General features: G+C 37.8%; 1 long non-coding RNA gene across 2 annotated transcripts; it reads left to right on the top strand.

The window, feature by feature from the left end:
- The first annotated feature begins 1,936 nt into the window (after positions 1-1,936).
- LOC129653920 (uncharacterized) lies at positions 1,937-21,108 on the top strand. 2 transcript variants are annotated; one of them, XR_008715281.1, is made up of 4 exons: positions 1,971-1,987; positions 11,849-11,904; positions 12,366-12,445; positions 19,626-20,323. It is a non-coding gene; the product is annotated as an uncharacterized LOC129653920 (long non-coding RNA). The 2 variants fall into 2 exon arrangements; XR_008715282.1 differs by lacking the exons at positions 12,366-12,445; positions 19,626-20,323 and adding an exon at positions 20,380-21,108 and having other exon boundaries at positions 1,937-1,987.
- Positions 21,109-23,626: the final 2,518 nt, after the last annotated feature.

Below are 23,626 nucleotides of genomic sequence, written 5' to 3'. Positions count from 1 at the left end.
CTATTTAAGTTGAGAAAGTACAGCGAGAACAGAACCATCCCAGGATACCCACAGTCTTCCAGGTGTGCTTAATAGAGGGTAACCTGCACAATGGTATTTAATTTCAGCAAAAGCAGCATTATTTGGTGTAATAAATTGTCATTCATTCGAATTGTATTAGTCCTAAAATTTTATCTTTAGAAAATTTGTTTGATTAGATTACCATTCTGTTCGTAGTTTATACCTATTTTATGTTTGTATGTCTTTTTTGTGTGTGTGTCTTAAAAAAGCACTTGATTAAAACATTTAAATTAAAATTAAATTAAAATTAGATTCTTCAAAAATATTTTCCTTTAAAAGAGATTCACACATTTCTTAAATTTAAGAAACTCTGGTTTAAAATGTATATCACATATAAAGGAAAGAAATGTTAATAGTCTTTGGTAATTTTGTAACATCAGGACTATAACTCCAACATTTATAAAATTGCTATAGCTTAATCCAGATGGCTTATTTTAATTTAAACAACAAAGGTGTCCATTGCAATGCTTTTCATGATGGTAACTATTGGAAACAATTTAAACTTTTATTATTACAGGATTAATTGAATGAGAAACATTATACAATTGAGTATGTTTTATACTTCAAAATAATATTATAGATGCATTTTTATTGATTTGGGACAATGTTCACCATATATTATTAGGTGAAAAGACTGAACAACAAAATGTATATATAATTTAATCCTATTTTCATAAAAAAAAAAAATGTGTGTTTCTGTTACATGTGTGGGGAAATCTATGCACGTGAAAAGGCCAGGCCTGAGAAAACATACCATGGGATTTAGAGTGATCTTGTCTGGACTATTGGATTATGATTTTTTCCTCTTTTGGTTTACCTGTATTTTCTAACTTTCCCACACTGATCAGAAACTGCTTTTGCAATTAAAAATAACTTAAAATTTAAAGTGTAGTTTAAATGTTTTAAAAATTGCCCAAGATAACCATTCAATTTTAAAAAGAGGCAGAAAGGAGAACTTTCATCAGGTTACATAAGAAAGATTAAAGAGTGGGTGAGGTAAAAGATGGTTCACAGATTTTGATAATTCTTTGAGAAATATGAAATAATATCAGAAATATTCGTTGGAAATAACAGGTTGGGGCATCACAAAACCACACATGGGAGTAACTTACTTAAACACTAAAATGTGGGCCTTTTCATATAGTCTGGGGTGTAATTTTAGTCTTTTATCTTCCCTAAATGAAAATAACAGAAACTGTTAAAGTCAGGTTGCAATTTTCTAGTAAGAAGTAAAGGCATTTTTTTTTTGAAAGAGTTAAGTTTTACAATTATTTCCTGATAACTCATGATCATAAAAAGGAAAATCCTAATCATTTATATGTTTCACCATTTTGAGAAATAAAATGGTGTGTATAAATCCAGAAAAGTAATGCTTGAAATAATCATGTTTTTCCCAATTATTCCTGTTTATAAACATTTATAAAATATATAAAATTTCAAAATATAAGCCAGAACATCCATATTTTTAGCACTCAGGGAGAATTGTTATTAACATTTTAATTCATATAGTTTTGGTTATTTTCATTTTTATTCACACTGTAAAAATACTTGGATTTAGTAAACATACTGTTTTACAGACTAATTTTGATTTAAAATACCCTTAGAACATTTTTCTGTATCAGAGAAGTCTTAGATAAGAAAAACATTATTTCATAGTAATCTTTTATTAAATAGTTTGCAGGCTGTTGTATTTTTGTTTAAATATTACTATCTTAAACGATACTGAGAGGATCATGTTTGCACATGAAACTTTGAGCCTCTCTTTAATTGTCATCTTAGGATAAATTCCAGGATTAGGGCTAGTGGGTCAATACGTAGGCAGTTTAAAGATATTTACACATATTGTCATTTTTGTTTTCCTTCTAGAAGACTATATCTGCTAATATACCCATCCTTGTTGACTATTTACAGTTTTACCCAACTCCTGGTAAGTACCTTGAAGGAAGAAACCCTAAAGATTCTACTTTAATTTCTAGACACTTGTGTACTTTGTATTCAGAGCTGAAGAGAAAACAGAAGGGCTATAATAATTTTAAGTTCTTACAGAACTTCCTTACTGATCAGAAAGAATGACTGTAAAAATCTTCTCACCTCAGTTTTGCAGATGGCAGAAATCAAGTTTGACAGTTCCCAGAGCTGACAGCTCCTTCATGATACCATTTCTGAAGAAGATGGAACACAGGACAGGGATCTTCTATCCCTTTGCCTTTGACAGAGTTACTTTCCAGAGTGCAATAAACATCCCAGGATATACTATTGAACTGAGTTAGAAATAAAGACCCCCAAGGCTTGGAAACCATTTAATTGCTATTCAAGCATTTCTGAAAGTGCTTGGAGCCCCTCACAGGAAAATTCCCTTATGCACAAGACAAGGGAATTGCTAATAACAGGGGTGGGAGGAAAGCCATTTTTAAGGGTAAGAATTGGCTTGGGATGCCAGAATTAAAACATTCAATGTGTCAGGTCAACCTTTATATTCAATTATAAATATTTACAGTTTCCTTTTCTTCTAAGAAGAGGAAATAGTTTTATGCTTGTTTGTTTCTTTGTTCATTTTTAATGTTGATTAGCAGGAAAAGTGTTCCATTCTCTGGCCTTGCCCCCTCCCCACCCCTGGGGATGTCATAGAGAGATGCTGTGCTGTATAACATTGCTTCTTTACACTGAGCTATACCTTATACATCACATGCACCCCTAAATGATTGGATTCCAGCCTTGCTAGTCTGTGCCCAAACCACAGGGTTAGGGTAGCAGTGGGATAATATATGTGTATCTACTCTGAAGCTACACTTAAGGTCTTAAATGCTTTGACTGTTTAATGCCTATCTCTGTTTACAGTGTTTTCCCCATAGACCTAGAGTTCCATAGGGGCTGAATCTGACTTTCTTATTCACTTCTGTATCTGCTACACAGAAGTCCTGTTGAACTGGCAGCCTGTAAGAGCACATGCTTTCCCATAATCTTACCATCACAGGGAATTCATTTTGGTTTTAACCTTTGCCAATTTGATAGCTGAAAATGGAACTCATTGTGTGATGCTGGTTAAGTTGAACATAGACACATTTGTTTATTTTTCCTTTGTAATTTGCCTCTTTGTGCCCTTTGTGTATTTTTTCAATTAAGAACTCCTCTTTTTCCTGTTGATGTAAAAGAAGTATTATTTTTTATAATTAAGGATAGTTACTAAGGATAGTTGTCTACCATATATTTTATAAATATTACTCCCCTAGTATGTTATATCTAGTGTTTTTAGTGTAGAGAGAATTTTAACTTTTTTCCTCAAATACATTGTTTTCCTTTATGATTTTTGCTTTATGCTTAGAAAGCTCTTCTCTACTAGATGTCAGTTCTTACTTTTTTTAATGTTAAACTTTAAAATTAATGTAACTCATCGAATTCAACAAAATATTATTTCAAGAGCTATTTCAATAATTATTAAATTATTACCTCAAATAATGTAATTTGTGCATTATTTTTATATTTGGAATTTTTATATTTCCAAGCTTCTTAATCTGCAAATGTTACATTGATTAGGACCCAATAGAGGAATGTCTATTTGCATACATGCATGCTAAGTTGCTTCAGTCGTGTCTAATTCTTTGTGACTCTATGGACTGTACCCACCTGGCTTCTCTGTCTACGGGATTCTCCATGCAAGAACACTGGAGTGGGCTGCCATGCCCTCCTCCAGGGGATCTTCCCGACCCAGGGATTGAACCCACATCTCTTAAGTCTCCTGCATTTTGGCAGGCAGGTTCTTTCTCACTAGCACCATCCTAAATTCAAAAGAGGAATAACTAATAAATATCACTGGGTCCCCACTTGATTTCCTCTTTGCATAGATCATTTCATAGAGGGGACAGTTGGAAACTGGTCTGCCAGGGAAAGCACTACTCTTGTATGTCTCTGTGGTCTTGGCAAAATAAACCTGTACAATGGTGCAAAAAAAAAAAAAAAAGAAGAAGCCTTGAGAAATAATGTTGACTTTTTCCTACAGTTTTTCTGAAAGAATGTGAGGTAGGGGTTTTACTCTAAATGACACAAGGAATGCTTCCTGAAAATATTGTCTGAATAGCTTCCCCTTCCCCCCAAAATTCCATATTGCAGTGTGGTAGCTAAAAATATATACTCCAGTTGTTCTCATCGAAATAATCCATGCCACTCACTATCTCACAATTTTCCTTTCTCTACTCCTCTGAGCCGAGGGGTTGGGGAGTAAAATTTCCACTCTGCCTCCGTCTAGTCAAGGCTATGGTTTTTCCAGTAGTCATATATGGATGTGAGAGTTGGACTATAGAGAAAGCTGAGTGCCAAAGAATTGATGCTTTTGAACTGTGGTGTTGGAGAAGACTCTTGAGAGTCCCTTAGACTGCAAGGAGATCCAACGAGTCCATTCTAAAGGAAATGCAGTCCTGAATATTCACTGAATATTCAGCTGAAGCTGAAACTCCAATACTTTGGCCACCTGATGTGAAGAGCTGACTTATTGGAAAAGACCCTGATGCTGGGAAAGATTGAGGGCAGGAGGAGAAGAGGATGACAGAGGATGAGATGTTTGTATGGCATCACCAACACAATGGACATGAGTTTGGGTAAACTCCGGGAGTTGGTGATAGAAAGGGAGGCCTGGCGTGCTGCAGTTCATGGGGTTGCAAAGAGTTGGACATGACTGAGCGACTGAACTGAACTGAACTGCCTCTCATGGATTATCTGGAGAAATAGCCTGCTATCCAGATTTCAGTATGACAAAGAGCATGAAAGGTGACATAGAAATCCAGAATCCTTTCCTTTTAGAAAGTGGACAGAGACTTCCAGTTTCTGGTTTTTCACATTAGATGCTTGGGAGTTGCTACTTTGTCCTAAAAGGAAAAAGCTGAAGACAGTGACAAAACAACAGCTCTTCTTGTATTCACAAGAGAAGGGTAGACACACGGCAGACTACTTGGAGAGACAGTAAAGTCTATGCATGGAGTCTAGGCTTCCCAGAGTGAAAACTCACAACGTAGAAACCACTGCAGGAGTTAAAAACCTAAATGCAATTGATGGATTACTGCAGGCTCACTGGAAAATTCTGAATTAACAACTCCAGGGGATCCAGTCACAGGAGGGCTCCCACAACACTGTGATATTTACCTCCAGGAGCTCCACCAGATTCCCACAGTAAATACTAGGGAAAAATCTCCTAGAACTTCCTGCAGGAGGAGCTGGAAGAAGACCATTTTGAAATACACTAGAGGACTCAGTTCTTCCGCCATCAGGGGAAACCAGTTAACTATAGGCTACCCTCCTGGGGCATTATTATCAGAACTTAACTGACCTAGACAGCATATTAAAAAGCAGAGACATTGCTTTGCCAACAAAGGCCCATCTAGTCAAAGGTATGCTTTTTCCAGTAGTCATGTGTGGATGTGAGAGTTGGACTATAGAGAAAGCTGAGTGCCGAAGAATTGATGCTTTTGAATTGTGGTATTGGAGAAGACTCTTGAGAGTCCCTTGGACTGCAAGCAGATCCAACCAGTCCATCCTAAAGGAGATCAGTCCTGACCATTCATTGGAAGGACTGATGTTGAAGCTGAAACTCCCGTACTTTGGCCACCTGAGCTAAGAGCTGACTCATTGGAAAAGACCCTGATGCTGGGAAAGATTGAAGGCAGGAGGAGAAGTGGACAATAGAGGATGAGATGGTTGGATGGCATCACTGACATGATGGACATGAGTTTGAGTAGGCTCAGGGAGTTGGTGATAGATAGGGAAGCCTGGTGTGCTGCAGTCCATGGGGTCACAAAGAGTCAAACAGGACTGAGTGACTGAACTGAACTGACCTGGGGGCAGGGAACTAACACAACTCTATCCAGCTCTACCCATCCTGCCTCAAGTAAGGGAGGAAAGAAAAAAGGCAAGAAACTTGTGAAGTTCACAGCCCAAAGGCACAGCTCACTAAAAGTCTGAGACCTAATTAAGACCTATAGAACACTTCCATTCCCATCTCACCACCATGTTACTAAGGCCTATTTATAGTAGTCCCTTTTGTCTTTTACATGATATCTGAATATCAAGAAAAAATTGCAAGGCATATCAAAAGGCAGAAAACACAGTTTGAGAAGGCAGAGCAAGCATAAGAACCAGACATGACAGGATGCTGGAATTATGAAATGGGGAATTTAAAATAAAGATGATTAATAGGTTAAGAGCACTAATAGATACAGTAGACAGCATGCAAGAAAAAATGGACAATGTAAGCAGAGAGACAGAAATGCTAGGAAAGAGAAGGAGGGAGAAGTTGGGAAGGAGGAAGTGTGCAGATATTGATTCAGTAATAACTTTCGGTGCTATCACAAACTAAAGCTACTGTTCTTGCACAGCAGGTGATAGTAATTTAATGCCACTTTTGATGAAAAATGGTAATGCTCATAAATTCTTCATGCTAAATCATTGAATAAAGCCTCTTTCCCTCTGATTCTCTTACAGTGTCACTTATTACCCTATTCTCAAAGGGAGACTTTTGGTGATATGATTCTTGACATGTTTTATAAACTTTCCTGATTTTATTTTTAATCAAAGCTGAGATTACTGATGGCCAAGCTCCAAGCTAGCTCAACCAGTACCTTTGATCTAATTTTTTTAAAAATTTCCCCCCTTAGAGATGGATGCCAGGTGAATTCCTTGAGTGCAGGAGTGAGATCTAAGCCTGCCGGACAGGCTCTCTTATGCAGGGCACACCCTAAACAGTTGTACAGAGCACCAGGGATCTTGAGGCCTCTTACTTATGTAAAGAACATGAAGTTGAAAAGTGGCAACATAGTGGGCAACCACCGGATTCATCATAAGGCCGTCATGCTAATTTATTGAGTTGGATGAACCGTGGCTCTGATCAAAAACTTTTTTGTACTGAACTATAGTTGATTTACACTGTTGTATTAGTTTCAGATACACATCAAAGTGATATATATCACTTATTTTTCAGTTTCTTTTCCATTGTATGCTATTACAAGATTTTGAATACAGTTCCCTGTGCTGTACTGTAGATCCTTGTCTATCTATCGTATATATAGTTATGTGTATCTGTTAATGTCAAACTCCTGATTTATCCCTCCCCCTAATTTCCCTTTGGTAACCATAAGATTGTTTTCTATGTCTGTGAATCTGTTTTTGTTTTATAAATAAGTTCATTTGTATCTCTTTTTTTAGATTCCATACATAAGTGATATCATGATCTTTGTCTTTCTTTGCCTGACTTACTTCACTTAGTATGTTAACCTCAAGGTCCATCCATGTTTTTGCAAATTATCTTATTTCATTCTTTTTCATGGATGAATAATATTCCATTGTGTATATATATTGTATCTTTTTTTTTAATTTTATTTTATTTTTAAACTTTACATAATTGTATTAGTTTTGCCAAACATCGAAATGAATCCGCCACAGGTATACCCGTGCTCCCCATCCTGAACCCTCCTCCCTCCTCCCTCCCCATACCCTCCCTCTGGGTCATCCCAGTGCACCAGCCCCAAGCATCCAGTATCGTGCATCGAACCTGGACTGGCAACTCTTTTCATACATGATATTATACATGTTTCAATGCCATTCTCCCAAATCTCCCCACCTTTTCCCTCTCCCACAGAGTCCATAAGACTGATCTATACATCAGTGTCTCTTTTGTTGCCTCGTACACAGGGTTATTGTTACCATCTTTCTAAATTCCATATATATGTGTTAGTATACTGTATTGGTGTTTTTCTTTCTGGCTTACTTCACTCTGTATAATAGGTTCCAGTTTCATCCACCTCATTAGAACTGATTCAAATGTATTCTTTTTAAGGCTGAGTAATACTCCATTGTGTATATGTACCACAGCTTTCTTATCTATTCATCTGCTGATGGGCATCTAGGTTGCTTCCATGTCCTGGCTATTATAAACAGTGCTGCGATGAACACTGGGGTACACGTGTCTCTTTCCCTTCTGGTTTCCTCAGTGTGTATGCCCAGTAGTGGGACTGCTGGATCATAAGGCAGTTCTATTTCCAGTTTTTTAAGGAATCTCCACACTGTTCTCCATAGTGGCTGTACTAGTTTGCATTCCCACCAACAGTGTAAGAGGGTTCCCTTTTCTCCACACCCTCTCCAGCATTTATTGCTTGTAGACTTTTGGATCACAGCCATTCTGACTGATGTGAAATGGTACCTCATGGTGGTTTTGATTTGCATTTCTCTGATAATGAGTGATGTTGAGCATCTTTTCATGTGTTTGTTAGCCATCTGTATGTCTTCTTTGGAGAAATGTATATTTAGTTCTTTGGCCCATTTTTTGATTGGGTCATTTATTTTTCTGGAGTTGAGCTGTAGGAGTTGCTTGTATATTTTTGAGATTAGTTGTTTGTCAGTTGCTTCATTTGCTATTATTTTCTCCCATTCTGAAGGCTGCCTTTTCACCTTGCTAATAGTTTACTTTGATGTGCAGAAGCTTTTAAGTTTAATTAGGTCCCATTTGTTTATTTTTGCTTTTATTTCCAATATTCTGGGAGGTGGGTCATAGAGGATCCTGCTGTGATGTATGTCGGAGAGTGTTTTGCCTATGTTCTCCTCTAGGAGTTTTATAGTTTCTGGTCTTATGTTGAGATCTTTAATCCATTTTGAGTTTATTTTTGTGTATGGTGTTAGAAAGTGTTCTAGTGTCATTCTTTTACAAGTGGTTGACCAGTTTTCCCAGCACCACTTGTTAAAGAGATTGTCTTTAATCCATTGTATATTCTTGCCTCCTTTGTCAAAGATAAGGTGTCCATATGTGCGTGGATTTATCTCTGGGCTTTCTATTTTGTTCCATTGATCAATATTTCTGCCTTTGTGCCAGTACCATACTGTCTTGATAACTGTGGCTTTGTAATAGAGCCTGAAGTCAGGTAGGTTGATTCCTCCAGTTCCATTCTTCTTTCTCAAGATAGCTTTGGCTATTCAAGGTTTTTTGTATTTCCATACAAATTGTGAAATTATTTGTTCTAGCTCTGTGAAGAATACCGTTGGTAGCTTGATAGGGATTGCATTGAATCTATAAATTGCTTTGGGTAGTATACTCATTTTCACTATATTGATTCTTCCAATCCATGAACATGGTATATTTCTCCATCTATTAGTGTCCTCTTTGATTTCTTTCACCAGTGTTTTATAGTTTTCTATATACAGGTCTTTAGTTTCTTTAGGTAGATATATTTCTAAGTATTTTATTCTTTCCGTTGCAATGGTGAATGGAATTGTTTCCTTAATTTTTCTTTCTGTTTTCTCATTATTAGTGTATAGGAATGCAAGGGATTTCTGGGTGTTGATTTTATATCCTGCAACTTTACTATAGTCATTGATTAGTTCTAGTAATTTTCTGGTGGTGTCTTTATGGTTTTCTATGTAGAGGATCATGTCATCTGCAAATAGTGAGAGTTTTACTTCTTATTTTCCAATTTGGATTCCTTTTATTTCTTTTTCTGCTCTGATTGCTGTGGTCAAAACTTCCAAAACTATGTTGAATAGTAATGGTGAAAGTGGGCACCCTTGTCTTGTTCCTGACTTTAGAGGAAATGCTTTCAATTTTTCACCATTGAGGATAATGTTTGCTGTGGGTTTGTCATATATAGCTTTTATTATGTTGAGGTATGTTCCTTCTATTCCTGCTTTCTGGAGAGTTTTTATCATAAATGGATGTTGAATTTTGTCAAAGGCTTTCTCTGCATCTATTGAGATAATCATATGGTTTTTATTTTTCAATATATTGTATCTTCTTTATTCATTCTGTCAATGGACACGTACATTGCTTCCGTGTCTTGGATATTGTAAATAGTGCTGCTATTAACATTGGGGTGTGTGCATCTTTTTGAATTGGAGTCTTCATCTTTTCCAGATATATGTCTAGGAGTGGGATCGCTAGATCATATGGTAACTGTATTTTTAGTTTTTATGAGGAACTTCCATACTGTTCTCCATAGTGACTGTACCAATTTATATTTTTAACATCAGTGTAGGAGGGGTTCCTTTTCTCCACATCCTCTCCAGCATTTATTATTTGTAGACTTTTTTGATGATGGCTACTCAGACTGGAGTGAAGTGACACCATATTGTATTTTTGATTTCCTTTTCTCTAAAAATTAGTGATGTTGAGCATCTTTTCACATGCCTGTTGGCCATCCATCTGTCTTCTTACATAGAATGATGATACTTTGAACAAATGATTGCATCATTAAAAAAACAAGCTAACTAAACAACCAATGGCTCACTGAAGAAATCCAAGAGGAAATAAAAAATTACCTAGAGACAAATGACAATGAAAAGATGACAATCTAAGACCTGGGGGTGCAATGAAAAGAGTTCTAAGACGGAAGTTAAGACTGAAGTGACTTAGCAGCAGCAGCATTACCTTAGGAAATAAGAAAAATCTCAAATAACCAACTTAACTTTATACCTAAAGCAACTAGAGAAAGGAACAAATAAAACCCAAAGTTAGTATAAGGAAAGAAGTCACAAAGGTAAGAGCAGAAATAAATGAAATAGACATGAAGAAAACAATAACAAAGATCAATGAAACTGAAAGCTAGTTCTTTGAGAAGACAAACAAAACTGTTAAACCTTTAGCCAAACTCATCAAGAAAAGAAGGAAGAGGACTCAAATCAATAAAACTAGAACTGAAAAAGGAGAAGTTGACACCAAAGAAGTACAAAGGATCATAAGAGATTGCTACAATAAAATGAACAACTTAGAAGAAATGGGCAAATTGTTAGAAAGATACAGTCTTCTAAGACTGAACCAGGAAGAAAAAGAAAATATGAACAAACCTATCACAAGTACTGAAGTTACAAAACAAGCTATGCCACTTAGTCCTCATTTCCAAAAACACATAATTTTTGTTTTTGAAAAAGAAGTTTCTGGCTAATGTCGTATAACTTCTGTTTTATTTTACCTCTGTCAAACCAATGTTTGATATTCTTCTATGTTGGGAGACTGAAAAAGTCTACATTTATTTTTAATTAGTGCTATGTGAGTTCCAGCTTTATTCATATTAAAAGGTGCAAAAAGAAAAGAAATAAAAATGTTCATATTCTCACTCTCTAAGGGAGATGCATGGAGCACTGTGATTATGCAAGTATCTGTGGAGAGAATGCACAGACTGGTAGAAAAGACCCAGCTAACCTAAATTCAGGGTCTGGCTGCTGAACTCCCTTTTTTTTAGCATGAATTTCCTTGATACCTAATTGCTACCGTATTTTTTTGACTTGTGATTTGGCTAGACTTTGTTTTTCAGTACCATATATTCCAAAGCACTTTGCATCCCTCTGATTTCCTCTTCCATATCTTTGGATTGTTGATGGGATAGAGGGAACGTGGAGTCAGGTGGGACAAACACAAAGGAGAACAGTGGAGTCCAGGCTACCTGAACACCTTGAGGAGTATCAGATAGTGGAACGCACTGCATGTTTGATGCACTAAGTCATGGGGAGCAAGCTCAAGGGCTTTTTTACTTAATCATGGTAGGACTCAGTGGGTGTGTATATAAGAAGAAAGCCATGTCTGTTCCTCTGATGGAGAGGGCTTTCCCATGGGCCTCACTTTTGGTCTTAAGCGTATTCTTCTCATTGCTGTCTTCATGGACATCTGTGTGTCCTCTAAGGCAGCAACCCCCAATCTTTCTGGTACCTGGGGCTGATTTTTGTAGAAGACAGTTTTGCCATGGACTGGGTGGAGGGAGGGATTTGGGATCATTCAAGTGCATTACATTTATTGTGCACATTATTTTTATTATTATTACATCAGTTCCACCTCGGATCATCAGGCATTGGATTTTGGAAGTTGGAGACCCCTGCTTTAAGGTAACTCAGTTATCTGAACCTTGGTTGATATCTATTACAGAATTACTGGCTGGTGGTGCCTGACTCAGCTCTGTTTCCTACTCATCAATGACAATGAAGTCATGCCCATTCAAGATTGAAGGGACCATTCCAAACTTCTAGTTATACTAGATTATATTTCATAAAAGAAGCTTTAAGTTCTCAAGGCATTTATTAATATAATCATTATGATTGGCAAATGTTTCTTGTCCTTCACTCTTGCCTCAGGTTGCTCAAGTCTTTGAGAGTGTTTGCATAAGATTTATTTCATGGACAGGTATTGTGTTTGAATACCTATGATAGTGTTAGACAGTCACATGGAAGCAAAAATCAGAGAATAATTAATTAGAAAGAATATTGAACTAGGTATCAAAGGACATTAGCTCTGATTCTGACTGGCTCTCTATGAACCTTGAGAAAGACCTTTGACTTTTCTGTTTCAGATGCTTCATGTATAAAAGGAGGAAAGCAATGCTTGCCTTACCCACATCAGAGGCTTGTTCTGAGAATCTTTAATGTGAAGGTACTTTTGCAAACTGTAAAGATCTTCTTAAACTCATTGTTTTCTTATTAGGAGGCTCTGCCACCTCCCTACCTGAGGGAGCCTTTTACAGACTCTCCCTGCCCCCACCCATCATGGGCATTTCTGCTGCTCTGTTTAGAGAAACACAATTTATGGGGGCACAGATACGGACCTGGATCACAGGGTCACTGCTCTGTTTCCATTACAAACACACAGGCTTCAGGCTTCAACCCTTTCCACATGCTGAACTTCATTGGAGTCCCATGTGTTGAGAGCCTTCTGGAAGAAACCCAACAATTACAGAGCAATGCACCATACAGATTTGGCCTGAATGCAGTTTCAGCCTGAACTTTCTGGGGAATGTTATGGGGTCCCGTCCTGCAGTCTTTCAACATGCAAAACTCTCCTGGGCCTGGAAGGTTTGGAAATTATTCAAGACTGAGGAGTACTGCCTCTAGGATTGAGCATCAGGGAGGACACTTTTGCCAGAATGGACCTTAAATCTCAATTCATGAGCCCGCTGCTTTTCTGTGTCTGTGTGGCCTTCTACTTAAAATGAATAAGCAAAGGATATCATTTTAAGTACAGTGGTTTTTACATTCCTAGGGCTGAATTTTCCTTTGTCCCCCAGGTTGATAGTAGTAAAATAAATGGATCCAAATGGATTTTGCAGAGAGAGTCAAAAAGCCATGCCAACTTGGCCTTTCTTGTACAGTAAATACAGTATAAGCAGCTGCCATTTAGAGAGGATATGACCTCAAGTCAATTATCAATTGTTTTATCTCCTCCTTAGGCCAGCCAAACACAGTTGCACATCGTGTTCTAGCACCCAGAATGTGACCTTGGAGAATGAGGGGCCACATGTACACAATTTCTGCCAAGGTAGAAATGTCAGCCCTGGTGTGGCATGACTACTGTAACTGGGCCTCTGATCTACAAGTCAGGTTTCCATGAACCTGTGTCTTTTGTCACATGGTTGTCCAGTGTCTCCACGTGGTGATATTTCACGTGAGTCCAAGGTAGACGGGCTTCCCAGTTGGTGCTAGTGTTAAAGAACCCACCTGCCAATACAGGAGACGTAAGAAACATGGGTGCAATCTTTGTGTTAGGAAGATCCCCCTGAGGAGGGCATGGCAACACACTCCAGTATTCTTGCCTGGAGAATTCCATGGGCAGAGGAGCCTGGAAGACCACAATCCATAGGGTCACAAAGAGTCAGACACAACTGAAGCGACTTAGCACACATGCATGCACCAGATCCAGAGGAAGGCTGGGAATGAAAATAAAATAAAATAAATTCAGTGGTATTCATTTTTCTTTTTGTGTTTACCTTAGCTTTGGCTTTATGCTGATAGTCAGCATGGAGGGGTCCACCCCAGGGCCGTTAGTTCATCCTCTGCATGATGGTACCCTTCCTGCATCAAGATGCCTACTATTGCTAATGACATGTCTCAGCACATCATAGGTACTCTTTGTTTTTTGTTTGTTTTTAATAAAATTAGGTTCTCCTTTAAAAAAGCATTGAGTAAATAATTTCCTTGGGAAAATGAAGCTTCTACATCAAAATATAATCTTCAAAAAACCACATGGTATGTGAATTAGACGTTCTCCAAGAGCTCTCTCACTATTCAGGCAGAAGTGAATAGGTAACTCAATTCCATAGGCCAGGGTTTGGTAAAATTTCTATACAGGACCAGGGCCAGATGGTAACTATTTTTGGCTTTGTGGGCCATGAAAGGTCTCTGCAGTGAAGGCTTAACTCTCCATTGTAGCATAAAAGCCACATAAACAATACTTAAAGATGTGTGGCTCCATCCCAATAAAACTTTATTTACAATAATAGACAGTGAGCCAGATTTGGTCACAAGCTATGGCTTATGGACTTCCATTATAGGTTCCTGTGTATGGTAATACTTGTTTTGGGCTATAAAAAAAATTCAGCAATCATTAGTGTGTATTACGTGCTATTGTGGATGCAAAACTGGGTTAAAACCCCATTTTATGCAGATCCGTTATCTGTTTCTGGCATCCAGCAGGACGGGATCTGGTCCCTCCCCATCAGGTCAGTGCGTCTCTCCAGTGGGCTTGCTTTTCATCACAGTCTCTCTCCCCATGTCCTTCTCCTTCTCCATCTACCCAGTGTGCCTTGAGGGCAGAAAATGGTCATTTCACCCATAAAACAGACAACTGATTCACATTCAGCTTCAATTTACACTGTGTTGGGCACGCTCACAGTCACATCTTTCATCTTCAAAACAATCCAGTGAAGTAAGCTCCATTATTCTTTGTTTACAATTGACACAGTATAGGTTCAGAGAAGTTAGGTCACATCCCCCAAGGGTTCTACACTAGTTGGTAGCGGATCTAGGGTCCAACCCAAACCACAAGAACGTTACCATAAATGTCCTACATGGCAGATTTTCTTTGGGCATAAGTAGTTTATTTTGAACAAGAGGAAAAATGGTAAGAAACATCTTAAAATCCAAATAAGGGCACTGGGAAGAGAGTGGCTGGGTGTCCAAGCCCACTTGGAGGGTGGAGTTTTGTTTTGTTTTGCTTTGTTTTAGCATTAACATTGTGGCTCTCTGCTGGAAAGGACATACATTCTTCATTCTTTTTTCATTACTTGAAAATTGTTGCAACCATTATGCAAAACCAATAAAGGGAAAACTTAAAAAAAAAAAAAAAAGTCATTTGGCAGGCAGGCAGTACCCAGTTGAGGAATAGCACAGGTCTCAGGGGAAAACAATATGCATTTTGTAAACTTTCTTAAGAGACAATTTATGGTTTTGAGAAAACAAAACAGGAAATTGAATTAAAAGGAGAAACGTATTTAAATAATGCTCAAGTGATGACATAACCAACTGAAGTCCAGCAGTCGCAACTTTAGAGTCAGGCATTGTCAGCTGCAAGAATCTTCTAGCATCGGGTTGGTGGCGTCCAGAGTGCAGAGGGATATTTTATTCCTTAATTGGTATAGCATCACAACTTTGGGTAGATAAAAGCTAATTTTTAAAATTGGAATTTGGCCCTAAATATCAGGTTCCTGGCATATCTTTACTGAAAACACTGAAATCTGACCTTCCCTCTTAATGTCATGAATTTTAGTCCTTGTTTCTGAATTGGCAGTTCTTGGCCCTGGAATGAATGTAGAGTATGTCAAGTGGGTATTCTTTTTTTCTATTATTCCATACTCAATATATCTTGTGGAGTAAGAGATTAGAAAAATAAAATGTACTACAAGAAAGCAAAGATTTTTTTCTGTCAGAAAAAAAGGAAAATCAGAAGTCATTTGCTACCATCAGTAGTAAATACACACACACACATTTTTTTTTTATGTTCCATCCAATTAAAAAAAATTGTTTCAGGAAAAGACAGTTGATCCCAGTTCAAACCAGTATACTACATTCAAACCTTCTTCTATTATTTTTTGTTTGGTTTTCCAAGATCCTTGAAAGGTAAGGGGTAAAGGAGAGAAACCGTTGACACTTAAGTAAGTTCAGATTCTGAATCTTTCAGCAAACAGTTCTAAATGAGGGTCCTTGTTCTTCACAAGTTATAAAATAATAATACTGTTATATATGTAATGAAGAATTTTATACACTTTGTGCTTTCTCTTCTTTGTTCCACATATAATTGTATGAGATAGATTATAGTATAGCTTCTATTTTTGGTGAGAATGTGGAGACTTCACTTACATATGAAAAAAGAATATATAAATATTTATTTTTTTTTCTGTTTTCTTTTGCATAACCAAATTCTTAACTACCACCCTAATCTGCTTCAGAGGGGATCAAAACCTGTTTTGTCATGCAAGTGTGATGACAATGTAATTAATTTAGTCTTAGCAAAAAAAAAAAAAAAAAAAAAGAGTATTTGATTTGCTTGCTTCTATTCATTTACTGTCATGAAGTAATGAGGTTGAGTTTGTAAACGCACATGTAAACTTTCTTGCCCAGTCCATTTTGTGATGAATAGCATACATCTCTGCAGTGCCTGGTCGGGTTCAGCAGTTCAGCTGAACACAAGTAATTGCGTCACATGGTCACTGAGCCACTTCACATCCAGGAAATGTACTAAACTTTACTCTCTGGCAGAGACGAAATCATTTAGAGCAAGAGCTGTACACACACACACACACACATGGATACACACACACGCACACGTATATAGCTCCTTCTGTATCACTAGCATCTGGCACACAGTGCATAGTAAGGAAAAAAGTCATCTAAGTGAATCAGGAAGATGAGTAGAAATTAAGCATGGATTAATTGATTCTTACAAAGGTTTATGGGGCATGGCAGAATATTGGCAGTGTGGATGCTATAATTCCTCTCTGTGTATACATGTCTCTGGGCTTAGCCACATGATGCCTTGACCAACAGAATGAAGTAGAAATGATGGCATGTGAATCTAATTCTCAGGTGGTCTTGTAGCTTCTGTACTTGTACTCTGGAACCTAGCCACCATCTCAGGCTCTCCTGCTGGAGACATGTGTCCCAGTCAACTGTTACTGATAATTTCCAGAGATTTCTGTGAGGCCAAGTTAGCCCATGACACTCCAGTTTCATTACTGGTTGACTGCAGTTTCGTAAGTGACCATAGGTAACCGAAGCAGAAGAGCCTCCCAGTTGAGCCCAGCCCAAATGGCTAACACATAGAGTAATAAGCAAATAAAATGGTCAGTCCTATAAGTCATTAAGTTTTGAGGTAGTTTTTTATACAGCAATAGATAACTTATATATGAGCTTTTGACAGCTGAATAGTTTCATCTGTTACCCCCTTAAAATGAATAAAAACAGACAATTTAATAATAAGAAACCAACTAAAGAATACCCATCTGAAAAACCTCTTAAGAATCAAACACCTCTCTATCTCATGAGGGAAGTTCTTTAAATATAATCAGCAAGGGCAGTCTGTTCTTATTTTGTTTCTTTTTCTTAGAAGAGTTAGTGATATGAAACCAAATTTGTGGTTCAACTTAAGGGCATTTCTTCACAGATTGAGGAGATGTGTTTTGTTAGATCTATGTTTCGTATTGTCTGATAATACATTAAGTGAAAAGAAATCTACTGATACTGTTTTTCTTGGGAATTTGATTTGCAACAATAATAGTTCCAGGATAATACACTTGGACTTGAGGAGTGGTCATTAGAGTAGATTGAAAATGAAATAAAACATTGAGAGAAAGTTGTCCTGCCCATTAAGGCATGGAGCACTTAGACCAATGAGGGGGGTGTGGATTTAAGAGGAGAGAAGTTTGAACTTACTTGATAAAATAGTAATAACATTTTGACTCTATGTAGGTTGGGGTCATGAGCAGTAACCACATTCTGAAAGGCTGAGGGTTTGTCCTGGCGGTGGGGGTCCTTGACGGTTTACAAGGCTTGTAGTTTTCCTCAGCCAGATTGCTAAGCAGCAGATAATCACTCTTTAGTTTAAAAATTTTGCCAATTTAATATTAAATATAGTGCAATTACTACATACTTAGCAGTGAATGAACCATTTTTTACACATTGTCTCAATTTCACAACAATTTTACAATGGAAGAAATAAGGCCACTATATTATAGATAAGGAAAGTTGAGTAACTTGCTCAATACACAGTTATAAGGAGTTGGTTGAGATCTCAGGCCCAAGATGTCTCACTCCAGAGCACTTTACTACCACAATACTAGATTGTAATCTAGAAACTAGAATGTGATGAGAGACCCTGGGAAGAAAAACACCCAAAAAGCTGTGCATTGATTCATTATAGAATTGCAAGACATTTTCACCAAATGGTTATTTTGCTCATATCTTTACCACCATGCCACCTAAATCATCTCAGATGAAAATGTAACTGCTTACAAGGAAGACACTAATTCCAATCAGTACTTTTTCTTTTCTTTCAAAATACAAAGTGAAAGGATTTCCTTGAAAAATATTCCCCCACAAACTGAAACAATATTATTTTAAGTTAGGATTTGCCATTGTGTAGAAATATTTTTTTTGTTCATTGTGTCAACTCTAATCAAGATTGAAACAAATTCAAAAATCTATCTTAAAGATATTACTGAAAAGTACCAACAGATGTTAAGTTCTCTAATAATTTTGTACTACCTTGAGCTATGTCTTCTTCTTCCAGTGAAATTGAAAAGCAGATTATGAAAATAAGTCCCCTTCCTAAATGATCTCCATGAAAGAAATGCTCTGTGTTATACTGTATCTGCATAATTCTTTTTGTAATTCAGCTGCAAGTCATAGTATTCTGTTATGAACTTCTGGGTATAAAATCACATAAATATGGAGTCAGTATGAAGTTGTTACAGATGGCAGATGAAATGAACTGAGTGGAGCAGCTTTCCAAATCTCTGTTTATGCAACACCAAAGGAAGTTTTGATATCAAATTAGTTTAGGGTTTATAAGTGATAACAAAATTTGGGTAGTGTTGAGAGATTTTCACCTACAAATTTCTGTTTGTATTTCTTTTCTGTTGCCCACAAAGATAGGAAAGTTCTCTAATCCAGTCACTTATTAATTGAGGTTCTCATACCCCATAATTGAAGTATTGATGCCCCATCTGGAAGCAAATATCTGTTGTAATAGATCCTAAGCAATAGGAAGAATAGGATCTATGCTACTAATTAATTCAGGATGCCTTTCTAGCATGTCTTTGATATGGACTGTTTTTTATTTTTTCTTTTCAATTGTTGACTAAGTGTAAATAAAGATGACCAGAGATAGGAAGAAAGGATGGAATCCATTTCTATCCTTTGAAAAGTTTCAGGGACACTTTGAAAAGCTTGAGTCTTGTAGTAAAATAACATCTATATAATTGAAATGAAACAGACAGCCATTCATGCTGTGACTACTTCAGGTTGTCTTAATATAATGAAATCATCACAAAAGGGACTTTCAGTCCAGGTGTATTTGACAACCCTGCTCTTGCAGAACTGGCAGACCTAGCTCAATTTCCCAGTTACTGTCCCAGCTGGCTTTTCAATTATTATTTTTTCAAATTATGTTTCAGTTTGAGTCATCTCTGATCATTTCAAATGTAGCAGTTACTATTCCTATCAGATAGGAAAATATGTTTTGTGAAAATATGTATCTTTTATTTTTTTATTTTTTCTCTTTGGTGATATTTGGTAAAGTAAGGAGGACAATAAGCAATTTGAAAATGGTCTCTCTGTTCCAGGTTGCTGGGCTGTGAAATTTGGGAGAAAGAAGATGAAAGTATAAGATGATGGCTTTTCGCAGCAGCGTGGATGCTGAAATGTACAGAACACATTGTTTACAGCATCTCTGGGCTGTGAATCAGCTGTGATTACAGCTGGCTGGGGCAGAGCTGAAAGGGCAGAGGCATCAAAACCCAGCTCATTTTTTAAAAAACACAAATCCTTTTCACTGCCCGTGGACGAAATGACTGACTGACATGCTAAACCTATTAAATATGTATTTTGCAAATTTCGAAATGAGCAAAAATGCTATGTAAAAATTTTTACAGATGCTGAATGATTGTAAATGTGGTTAAAGATGTGGGACTGGCTCCAACTTTGTTCTTTCGTGGGCTGCTATTAGCTTACATTTGAAATCTCTGTTGGCCACGTAGTCCACATTGTTCTTCCAAATGTAATCATTTCTCTCTTTTATCTGATCTCCTACAGTCTTTCTGTTTTCATCAATATCTGACAGCAATTCCCAAAGATCCAATAGCGTCCACTCTAATATCCTTATGTGTACTCTTTTCTCTCTTTGAAATCTAATACCTTAGCAGTGAAATAATTTATTGTGCTTTATTTAGTCTTTTATTTTTTGCATGTGTTTTGATACTATCCTTTTGAAAAGAGTTATTTGGAAATTTAAACCAACTGTTCACCAAAAGTTATGAAAGCATGATTAAAAAATTTTCTCTGTTTTTAAATCTCTTTTTTAAACCTTGATTTTTTTAGAGTGCTATGGTCAATGCCACCAAGTTCATGGGTCTGGCAGTGATGGGAAAATGAAGATGCATTTCTTGCAGTCCAGCTAATGCGTAAGCCATACAGAAGATCCGATGAGCCAGAGGATTCAGTGACAGTCCTAATTTTTCTCAAAAACTGTTAGTTTATGTGTTTGTCCCAACCTGGAGATGTTTCATTTCTTGAATTTGATCTTCTGATAAAACAATGGTGGTTCCAACACATTCTCCTAGTAAGTGAGAGCCATACTTGGTTCTAAATGGCACATACTGTATTTCTATTTGTCTTGAGTCCTAAAGAAATGCATTTTGTAAGCACTATCTGAGAAGAAATTTTTATGGGTACATTACAGTCTAGTATGTGCATTGTTAAAGGGAAAACTTATTCCAGTGAAGTAGTTGGCAGAAAACTATAAATCTTAATGGATAGGAAAATATGCCTTTCTGTAAAAAGGAAAGAAAGAAACAGACACGGAAAGCAAGCAAGACACCCTGCTAGAGACTTCTCAAAAAAATCACACCTCTGACCAGCATCTAGAATGTTCATCCTTTTCCAGTGTTTATGAATAGTCCACTTATATATTGCCATTCTCCTCTGTGCTCTTCCATTCTGTTTGAGAAAATTGTCCCTTGGCTATGCCAAAAATTTGAGGCAAAAATGAAAAATGTTTTGCTTTATTGCTAACCTGTGAAAATGTGTTTTTTTGCCAGTGTTGTGATGGTTGGGTTTTGGTTTTTTTTTTCTTTCTCACATGGCTCTAATCCTGGCTGGATAGATCTTGATGTGCAAATAAAATTCCATCCTAAATAAGTAAATTGTGTTTCTCAGTTGGAGGCTGGAAAACCCTATTCCTTAATCTTCTGCTCATACAAAATATAATTCCCACTTCTCATTACTGAAGTTCATGTCTTACCACCAGAGTGGACAAGCAAAGAAAATATCCAGGTAAGGGAAGTGTCCCTTTTCCTTTAACCAAGACATGAGAAGTTGAATTAAGGAACCTCTATGGGTACTTCCTTGGAGAAGGCTATGGCACCCTACTCCAGTACTCTTGCCTGGAAAACCCCATGGACAGAGGAGCCTGGTAGGCTGCAGTCCATGGGGTCACGAAGAGTTGGACAGGACTGAGCGACTTCACTTTCACTTTTCACTTTCATGCATTGGAGAAGGAAATGGCAACCCACTCCAGTGTTCTTGCCTGGAGAATCCCAGGGACAGGGGAGCCTGTTGGGCTGCCATCTATGGGGTCGCACAGAGTTGGACACGACTGAAGTGACTTAGCAGCAGCAGCAGCAGCATGGGTACTTCCTACAACTCTAAGTATCTTTTAGATATCTGCAGGATACTCACTCTGTTGACAAAATTTTGTCTTTAGAGACATATCTACATTACAAAGACATGAGAGACTCAGCCATTCAACAAAAAAACATACTGAGAGTCTTAAGTGCTCTGGAATCAAGCGCGAACAAAACAAACTGACCACAGAGATAGCTGTCATCAGGGAGCTATCTAACTCGCATAGTGTTCAGCACTTATATTTAATTCTTCAACCAATGAATTAATAATTTGACAGTGCTGTTTGAACCTGCGTTATGTACCACAGTTATGTTGCTACTATGTTAGGTTTTAGGATTCAAAGACTTGATCCCAACTCTCAAGAAACTCTCAGCCTAATAGTAAAGAAAAACATCTAAGCCAATACATTCAATAAATTATAATTGCCCTGGTTGCTGGGAGAAGGTGAGTGCTCAGTACTAGTGGGTCATGTGAGTAGGGGAGATACAATTTTTCAATCTAACTATACCATCCTAAAGGAGACCAGTCCTGGGTGTTCATTGGAAGGACTGATGTTGAGGCTGAAACTCCCATACTCTGGCCACCTCATGTGAAGAGCTGACTCATTGGAAAAGATCCTGATGCTGGGAGGGATTGGGGGCAGGAGGAGAAGGGGATGACAGAGGATGAGATGGCTGGATGGCATCACTGACTCCATGCACATAAGTTTGGGTGAACTCCGGGAGTTGGTGATGGACAGGGAGGCCTGGCATGCTGCAATTCATGGGGTCGCGAAGAGTCAGACACGACTGAGTGACTGAACTGAACTGATACTGTCTCCAGTGACTAGTATCTCCATGAGATTTCTTCCCTGGAACTTCTCCAGACAGGCCACATTAGAACTTGTATTATCCTGATGTGACTGTGAATTCAGCTTTTCTCCTGTAACTTACCTGTGCTTTGCAAAATTTAATTGTTTTTCTATAGCAAGTTTAGTTCATCTCATAAATTCCGACCCCACCAATTCAAAAGTTTAATTCACCACACATTTTCTATAATAAATACTCTGACGATATAAAGCCTATCAGTCTTGTTTCTCATACACTGAAGATTGGTTATTGAGTGACAAAGCTAGACTTAACATGTGTTTTTTTAACAGCAGGGAGCTCTCATAATGTAGAGTTCAGAGCTGGCTTTGTTATGTGAGCACTAGTTTAATTTAGACAGGGTAGACTGAGTATCAATTAAGACTGAGTATTCTAAGGGTATTCTGAGTATTCTAAACTGAGAGGAGCAACCCCACGTCCAAGCAGTGGTGGCTGCGTGAGTGCAGAAGGGCCAGCCGAGAGGAGCTACTCCATGTTCAAGGTCAGGAGGGGTGGCCATGAGGAGATACCCCTCGTCCAAGGTAAGGAGCAGTGGCTGCACTTTGCTGGAGCAGCCGTGAAGAGATACCCCACGTCCAAGGTAAGAGAAAACCAAGTAAGACGGTAGGTGTTGCAAGAAGGCATCAGAGGGCAAACACACTGAAACCATACTCACAGAAACTAGTCAATCTAATCACACTAGGACCACAGCCTTGTCTAACTCAAAAAAACTAAGCCATGCCTGTGTGGGGCCACCCACGAGACAGGTCATGGTGGAGAGGTCTGACAGAATGTGGTCCACTGGAGAAGGGAATGGCAAACCACTTCAGTATTCTTGCCTTGAGAGCCCCATGAACAGCATGAAAAGGCAAAATGATAGGATATTGAAAGAGGAACTCCCTGGGTCAGTAGGTACTCATATCCACTGGAGATCAGTGGAGAAATAACTCCAGAAAGAATGAAGGGATGGAGCCAAAGCAAAAACAATACCCAGCTGTAGATGTGACTGGTGATAGAAGCAAGGTCCAATGCTGTAAAGAGCAATTTTGCATAGGAACCTGGAATGTCAGGTCCATGAATCAAGGCAAATTGGAAGT

This window comes from Bubalus kerabau, chromosome 5, assembly GCF_029407905.1.
Source record: "Bubalus kerabau isolate K-KA32 ecotype Philippines breed swamp buffalo chromosome 5, PCC_UOA_SB_1v2, whole genome shotgun sequence".
Classification (NCBI taxonomy): Eukaryota; Metazoa; Chordata; class Mammalia; order Artiodactyla; family Bovidae; genus Bubalus; species Bubalus kerabau.
Note: the sequence above shows the minus strand (reverse complement) of the source record. Positions and strands in the feature narration are given on the sequence as shown.